This window comes from Diaphorina citri, unplaced genomic scaffold, assembly GCF_000475195.1.
Source record: "Diaphorina citri unplaced genomic scaffold, Diaci psyllid genome assembly version 1.1 scaffold4355, whole genome shotgun sequence".
NCBI lineage: Eukaryota > Metazoa > Arthropoda > Insecta > Hemiptera > Psyllidae > Diaphorina > Diaphorina citri.
The window spans coordinates 3,503-11,254 of NW_007381754.1; the positions used below are offsets into that span (position 1 = coordinate 3,503).

The 7,752-nt window shown below is 37.4% G+C and overlaps 1 long non-coding RNA gene across 1 annotated transcript; it reads left to right on the plus strand.

The window, feature by feature from the left end:
• Positions 1-182: 182 nt before the first annotated feature.
• On the plus strand, positions 183-6,115 carry LOC113472223. Its single transcript, XR_003394636.1, has 2 exons — positions 183-253; positions 5,803-6,115. It is a non-coding gene; the product is annotated as an uncharacterized LOC113472223 (long non-coding RNA).
• The last annotated feature ends 1,637 nt before the right edge of the window (positions 6,116-7,752 follow it).

Consider the following 7,752-nt stretch of genomic DNA (forward strand, 5'->3'; position numbering starts at 1 on the left):
TCAGAACTAATAGTTGTTATTGTTTTTTTTTTTTTATGTACCTATATACCTATTTAATTAGTGGAATTAGTGGTGTTTTCTATTCCCCCCCTAAAAAACTACGTTTTTTAAATGCTGATTTATTATTGCTTGTATTATTAGAATGTCAACTTAGATGTTAGTAGTATTCAAGAAAGTAAAGCGTAACAAAAGTGCATATGAATATTAGTACATATATGTACTCGTATTTGGTTCTTGAAGAGTTAGGACTTAGGTATGAGTACATAAAAGATCGAGTAGAGTAGGCTGTAATATGATGAATTATTTATGAAATAATACTCTAAGTATAGTAAAGGTTGTATTTGAACAGACATGAAAGTTGTACTTAAGGAGATTGCATTTGAAAATTAATAGAATATGTATGATCTAACTTGTATTGCCTATTGTTTGTTGATCTTGTTCTTCCCCACGAATTCCCGCCTATGTTACCAGGTCCGAAGCGAAATGCCTGAAGGAATGTCTTCAACGGAATCGATAACTTTGAAAAATTATAAATAACCCTTGCGGAAATTCCAACTGAACCATGTACATATCAGCTATCGGTCAAAAAGAACTCCTTATCATCCACGAATCACAAATGACCAACTAAACATTCAAACAAGTTCTTCCCCAGTTGGTCTATTACTTTCTTGAAATGGAGGCTCCAACTAAAATAACCCAGAACTCCCAGAAGATGTTTGATAAGAAATCCGATCATGCACTCCAAGGCCATCTTACAAGTAAATGGCAAATCACACTTGGCAAAAAACGGAGCCACGTTCTTTATAAAAAACGGAGCCAAAATACTACCAGACCATCGATGGATTTGTTCTTTATTTTCCGAGGTCTTCCGTGTTTTCAAGTGAGAAATCCCCAGAGTCTTGTTTTAATTCTTATCGTGACCTTCACTGATAATTATCTCCTGAATTTTATGTCTTCAGTGATTTTCCACTTGGTTTTCTACGTCCTGTTCAATTTAGTAATTGGTTGTCTAGTCTATCCAATCTACGTGTGTCTAGATCTATTTGAAATATTATAATTATTCCTACATGATAAAGAACTGAATATCTCGAGGTTTAGCTTGAATTTTCTCACGGATTTACTGATTAGAACTGACAATTCGATGATTTTCATAATCACTGAATCCTTCATGGTTTCTCACGTTGCGATTAGCGTCTAGTCTATCCAATCTACGTGTGTCTAGATCTAATTGAAATATTATATGTAATTATTCCTACATGATAAAGAACTGAATATCTCGAGGTTTAGCTTGCATTTTCTCACGGATTTACTGATTAGAACTGACAATTCGATGATTTTCATAATCACTGAATCCTTCATGGTTTCTCACGTTGCGATTAGGGTTTAAACACTGCACGGATTCCAATTCTTAAGGACTTTATTAATGCCACCTGTTTTCGGCTAAATATGGGATTATGCTAACTTCAACAAAGCATGACTGTCTGTGATCTATTGAGGGGATGGGGGATGCCATGTCACAAGAACAGTATTGTACAGAAATTCTTTTCCTTGAAAGTTATTGTTCAATGTCCATTATATTGTCCATTGCACCAGAGATATTATTGCGATACGAGACAATACATGTCTCTGTATGACTGTAACCACTAGATGAGCTTACCTAATAAATGCCTGAGGTAATCTTCAAGGAAAGTTCATTCCATCTCTTGAAAAGACGTTTTTTCATATGCGAAGTTTGCAATTTTCATCGTCACGTACTTATGGTTATTTTGAAATATGAATTCTGAATTCAGTTAGTCAACCATAATTACGTGCAATGCTGCATCGTCCAATGTCTTTGTCACAACAATTCCGAGATTTTAGATTCCCCTTATTCAATACACCTATGTATTCTGAAATGTGATATCTGCTGAGTTCAGTTAGTCAACCGTACGTGCAGCACTTGCATCCTGCCATGCCACATCGTCATAACGATCTGTTTGTGACAGCTGAACCATCTGTTTGAACATAAATCACAGTACGGAAATGCCACTGAGTCTAACCGTCAGGTACGGACAAACATAATAATAGTAATAAGGTTCATTACGTCTCGTATTGTCCATTGAGTACTGCCCATCCAAACAATGCCGTGACTTTTCCCCTTTCTCTCTCCTTTCCTCCTCCTTCTTTTTCTCGTTCACCTCCCACTCATTTATTTTCATTAAGGAGTTATTTTTAGACAAAAGAGGGAATGAGAATAAAGGAAAAAGGACTTTATCTACGGAAGAGGATTGTAACTCCATCATATTCCTGTCTCCTGTGTTTGAAAACTTTCCAATATGAAATGTAATGTGACCCCAGTCGGCCTAGTTAGCTTGGAGGGGAGCACGTCAACTTGTAAGTCCTAGGTTGCGGGTTCGAATCCCGCCCTAAAGAGAATTTATCCTAAACATGGAGATTTGTTCTCGGAACGGAAGGGCTCGCTTTCTCCTATCCTGTCCTCTCTTTGATGTCGAGACAGCAGGTTGTTACAATTCCCTTCAACCACCCCTGTTAGGCGTTTGAATGAAAGTTGGACTAAATGTAGTAACCAAACTACTCGTGAGTTATTATTAGTTATTACTTCGTTTGCTCGTTCTTTCTCTCATTCGTTTGTTTGTTTGTTTGTTTGGTCGTTCGTTCAGTTACCTACTTAGTTACTACTCAGCTTACCGATTTGTTTACAAGATTTCGTTATCTGTGTATTCGCGTCATTATTTGATGAAATTTTCACTTAAAACACGTCATGCGGATGTGGAAATTTACATTCCTCTCAGATCACCAATAATATTTACTTGCATATTTTTCATCTGTTTCTCAGATATTTTTATCTGTTTTCCAAGATTGCTCAAAATACATCTCTTTGAAAAACAGGTGTATTTTTCGGCGAATTTGATATCTTCTTGATTTTTTATCTGTTTCCAATAATTGATTTTCGATATCTCGAACAACCCCCGTAGAAGAGTGGGTTCGATGGTCGACAAGGTTTTTCGGGTCTGTATACGTATATCTGTTTCCAATAATTGATTTTCGATATCTCGAACAACCCCCGTAGAAGAGTGGGTTCGATGGTCGACAAGGTTTTTCGGGTCTGTGCTGGGAATACCGGGTACACTCAGATCCGTGAAGACAATTTAGTAGCTACTTTGAATGATTAGCGACTACCTGTGGCGGCCGTAAAGCTGTGTCCACACATAAACCACGGCCGTCCACTATGTGTGGATACAGCTTAAGGAAGGCTCTTAGTAATCCTGTAATATCCACAAAAAATAAAATATGCACATATAATTTCTCTTCAGCTTCACCACAAATAATTCATTATTTTTGTTTCTGAATTGATTTATTTATCATTGTAAATTCTTATTTTTAGAACGGTCTCATGTGAGTGGTGAAGCGTTTTCAATGCTCCCGGAAACGAATGGTTGTGAAAATACAACACATCGTAAAATGTGTATCTCGTAAGAGCCTCCAGTTTGAGACGTAGTATGATCTTGAAATAATAAAGACACAGATAAGTAAATGGAATTAAATAAATAACATTTAGACGCCTGGACAATCTGTGGTCAGTTGTTTTGAATGAGTGAGGGGAATTTTATTTATCCAGAGGCCGCAGAGACGGATTATGAGAGAAATGTTGGGTAATATTGCGTACCATGTGCATATCCATGCCCGTGCGTAGCTACATATCTAACTATGAAACCAATTGATTGCCTGAAGTGCGTGTTTGTCTTCTTTTGAATAGGGCTAAATCGTCAACGTAGATAGTACTCGTATTGTGGCCACATTTTCATTATGTCATTGAGGACATAATTCGACAGCATTTAGCATAAAAGAACCATACATAAGGCAATTCCCTTATTCTCCTTATGGATGGTTCTTTTCTGGTTAATTCTGTCCAATACCATACCTCCGGCCGGTATTGAACCCGCGACCTCCTGTTTACCAGACGCCTTGATTCCTACACCACCAAGGCGGGAAACATGAATACAACATTAATTAACGACAAGGACTTCATTAATGCCACCTGTCTTCGGCTAAATATGCGATTATGCTAACTTCAACAAAGCATGACTGTCTGTGATCTATTGAGGGGATGGGGGATGCCATGTCACAAGAAAATCTGCTTCAACAACACAGAATTCACCAGAAGGTAACATTTCCTAACATGGGTGCTACAAGTATATTCTGTTGATTTTTCCTAAAACTTTGTGTATTGGAGCTTTTGTGTTCGAAGTTCTGGTGGACTAACAACAACCTTCGTATTCGTTACTGAAATACTGACTCCTTTCTGTTAAAACTGTTACATAGAATTTGATAGTCTTACGTAAGACTAGAAAAGAAAGCCGATGAAGTGTAACCGCAGCTTCAGAAGCATTTTGCTTCTTGAAACCCCATTTGAACGTAATGCCAGCTACGTCTGAGCTTGAGTAGCTGGCATAATGTAACTGTATCAGAAGTAGTACAGAATATGCAGACTTGCAGACCAGTCCTGGATTGCAGTCAGTTGTAACTGACTGTATGACAAACTCCTTTCTGTTACAACTGTTAGGTACATAGAATTTGATAGTCTTACGTAAGACTAGAAAAGAAAGCCGATGAAGTGTAACCGCAGCTTCAGAAGCATTTTGCTTCTTGAAAATCCGAACGTGTTAATCGGCACGATTCACTGTCAAGTTGAAGTTCACTACATTGTGTGCTTATCTCAGATTTGACTCCTTTCTGTTACAACTGTTAAATACATAGAATTTGATAGTCTTACGTAAGACTAGAAAAGAAAGCCGATGAAGTGTAACCGCAGCTTCAGAAGGATTTTGCTTCTTGAAAATCCGAACGTGTTAATCGGCACGATTCACTGTCAAGTTGAAGTTCACTACATTGTGTGCTTATCTCAGATTTTTAAGGTGATAATATAATTATATTAATTAAATAAATAAAATAGAGGAATAACCCATTATCTATAATTTTAACTTGACACAACGATGTTATTCAAAACAGTATAGGGACAATATCATTCTGAGTAGACTCTAAAGACGTGTTTTCAAATGTCTTCTGTCCTGAATTAGACTACACACTATTTTGAAACCCTACATACAATCATCAAATCCATGTAATCTTCTCAGATTTACTACTGTTGACACTTTGGCTATTTGTTTCGGCTTCAGATCAACTCTCTTGACGGCTTATCTACCACATTAATCCCTACCAAGTGTTTCCAAATTGATTTTCACTGTATCACAATGTATTTGAACAATATTTCCTCATTTTAGTTTTCCATTTACTTTAGATCGTTGACTCCCCCATTGTATGTTGGCGTTTATATCTTTGATCATTCGGAGATAATTTCTCTTATATCTTTTGGAGATCTCTGAAGGTATTTGATGCTCTCAGCTCACTACCGTCTCTTGTTGAAAGGCACTGGAGAGCAAGTCGAACAGAACTTACCTAATCTGATGAAAGATGACCTAACTAGGATGAAAATAATGAATGAGTCATTTTCTCTTATTAGCTTACAGATACTAATGAGAGCAAGTCGAACAGAACTTACCTAATCTGATGAAAGATGACCTAACTAGGATGAAAATAATGAATGAGTCATTTTCTCTTATTTAAGGTATTTGATGCTCTCAGCTCACTACCGTCTCTTGTTGAAAGGCACTAGGGACTTCTGAGCACGTCTAAAAATGGATGAACATGACATGGAGAGCAAGTCGAACAGAACTTACCTAATCTGATGAAAGATGACCTAACTAGGATGAAAATAATGAATGAGTCATTTTCTCTTATTAGCTTACAGATACTAATTGTTGTGACTTAAAGAGCAATAACTACTTTTACTGTTATTCATAGTTTAAAAAGACAGTAAATGAACATTGTCTCATCGAGTTGAGAAGAACAACCTTTTTTACTGAACCGATTTGAAGAATCTTTGACAATTTTTGTTATCAAATCAAATTCAAGCAAATAATTCAGAATTTTCTACTGAATCAAGGACTATTTTCCATTGAAGAATCAAAGCCAAGCCATACTGAATTGAATTGAAATAAGTAGGACCAGTGGATTCTACATTGGACATCAAGATGACGGTTCTGAAGACAGCAGACGACCAGGCATATGACACACTGGATGATACGACGTAAGTATTCGGCTCGCTTTTGAGCTCTATGGCTCAATTTTGAACTCTTAGGTGCTGTGCAAAATTGGTCAAGAGCCGAATTTTTGAGTAAAGTGCACAGTATAAGAATCTACATTTTACAAATTGACGGTTTTAAACGAATTGAACCGCGTTAGTCCAAAATGCAATCAAGTCACTTTGATATTTCTGGTCCTTTTTGGTTAATTTATGATATTTTCATCAAATGTTTGCTATGATCTAAACGCTTTCGTCAGAGGAAGTGAAAACTAGGACATCGTTTCTCTAAGAAGAGCACTCACTATCTAGTACATAGGTATCTGCTATTACACATTTACACTACTAAGAATGGTAAATCACACTCAGCTATTAAATGATTCCACTAGATAGGTAATTTAAAAAATCTACAGGGTATATGAAAACCAACCTCAGTGGTGCAGTTGTTGGCGCGTTGGACTTTGGATCTGGAGGTTGGTGGTTCGAGTCCAAGTCATGTCATGAAATTTATCTAGGTGAAATAATCGGGGAACGATGTTCTATCAATTGCATTTCGTAATTCATTTCCCCCTCTCCCGTCTGCTTCCATATTCTGTACTGCCTCTTCCTAGAACTATTTGATGAGAAATTGAAGTAGGGCAAATAATTTACTGCTACAAATCACGCAATCAACCACGTGGCGTGTGGGCGCAAGAAACACGTGGGACCTCGAGTTATCGCACAAGATTTCCTCGACAAAAAATGATCGAAAAACGCGTTGTTTAGTTTTGATGGTGAGACCAAAATTTTGTGCTGCTTGCTTTCCCCGGCGCTACTCCTGCTGAGCGCTACTCTAGTGACTCTCTGCGGCGCATTCCCCCTCATATTTCTTGACGTTCTGCATATTGCATATTTTATTTAAATGAAGGGGTACTCTTACTGATTTTTAAGTACCTCCGCCCCCTAAACTCATGGAAATTTTCTGGAAAAGTCATGGAATTTCATTCCGGGAAAAGCTCTCAAATGAGAAATATGTGCATAACTATGTGCCCCCGCCCAAATAAAAGCATGTTATTGAACAATTCCAATTTTCCTGACGAAAAAACTAAACGCCCCGTTGTCGAAACCTCACAAAGCCTACGTCCATATAATGGCAAATTTATTGAAACGTTTAACCGTTGCTTACAGCATTTGTTTATGTCAATATCAGACATGGCAATCGAAGGTCATGCTATGGAAAAGGCAAGTCTTGACGATACAACTACCTGTAAACCTGTGCCCTCAAATGAGAAATATGTGCATAACTATGTGCCCCCACCCAAATAAAAGCATGTTGTTGAACAATTCCAATTTTCCTGACGAAAAAAACTAAACGTCCCGTTGTCAAAACCTCACAAAGCCTACGTCCATATAATGGCAAATTTATTGAAACGTTCAGCCGTTGCTTACAGCATTTGTTTATGTCAATATCAGACATGGCAATCGAAGGTCATGCTATGGAAAAGGCAAGTCTTGACGATACAACTGAAACCCCGCTGTTATGCTATTGTTTCAAAATCTAGCTGAAAGAATATCGTCTCGTATATGCGAGAACATTGTAGAATGTTCGGAAAACTTTGTAGAAAGTTTCA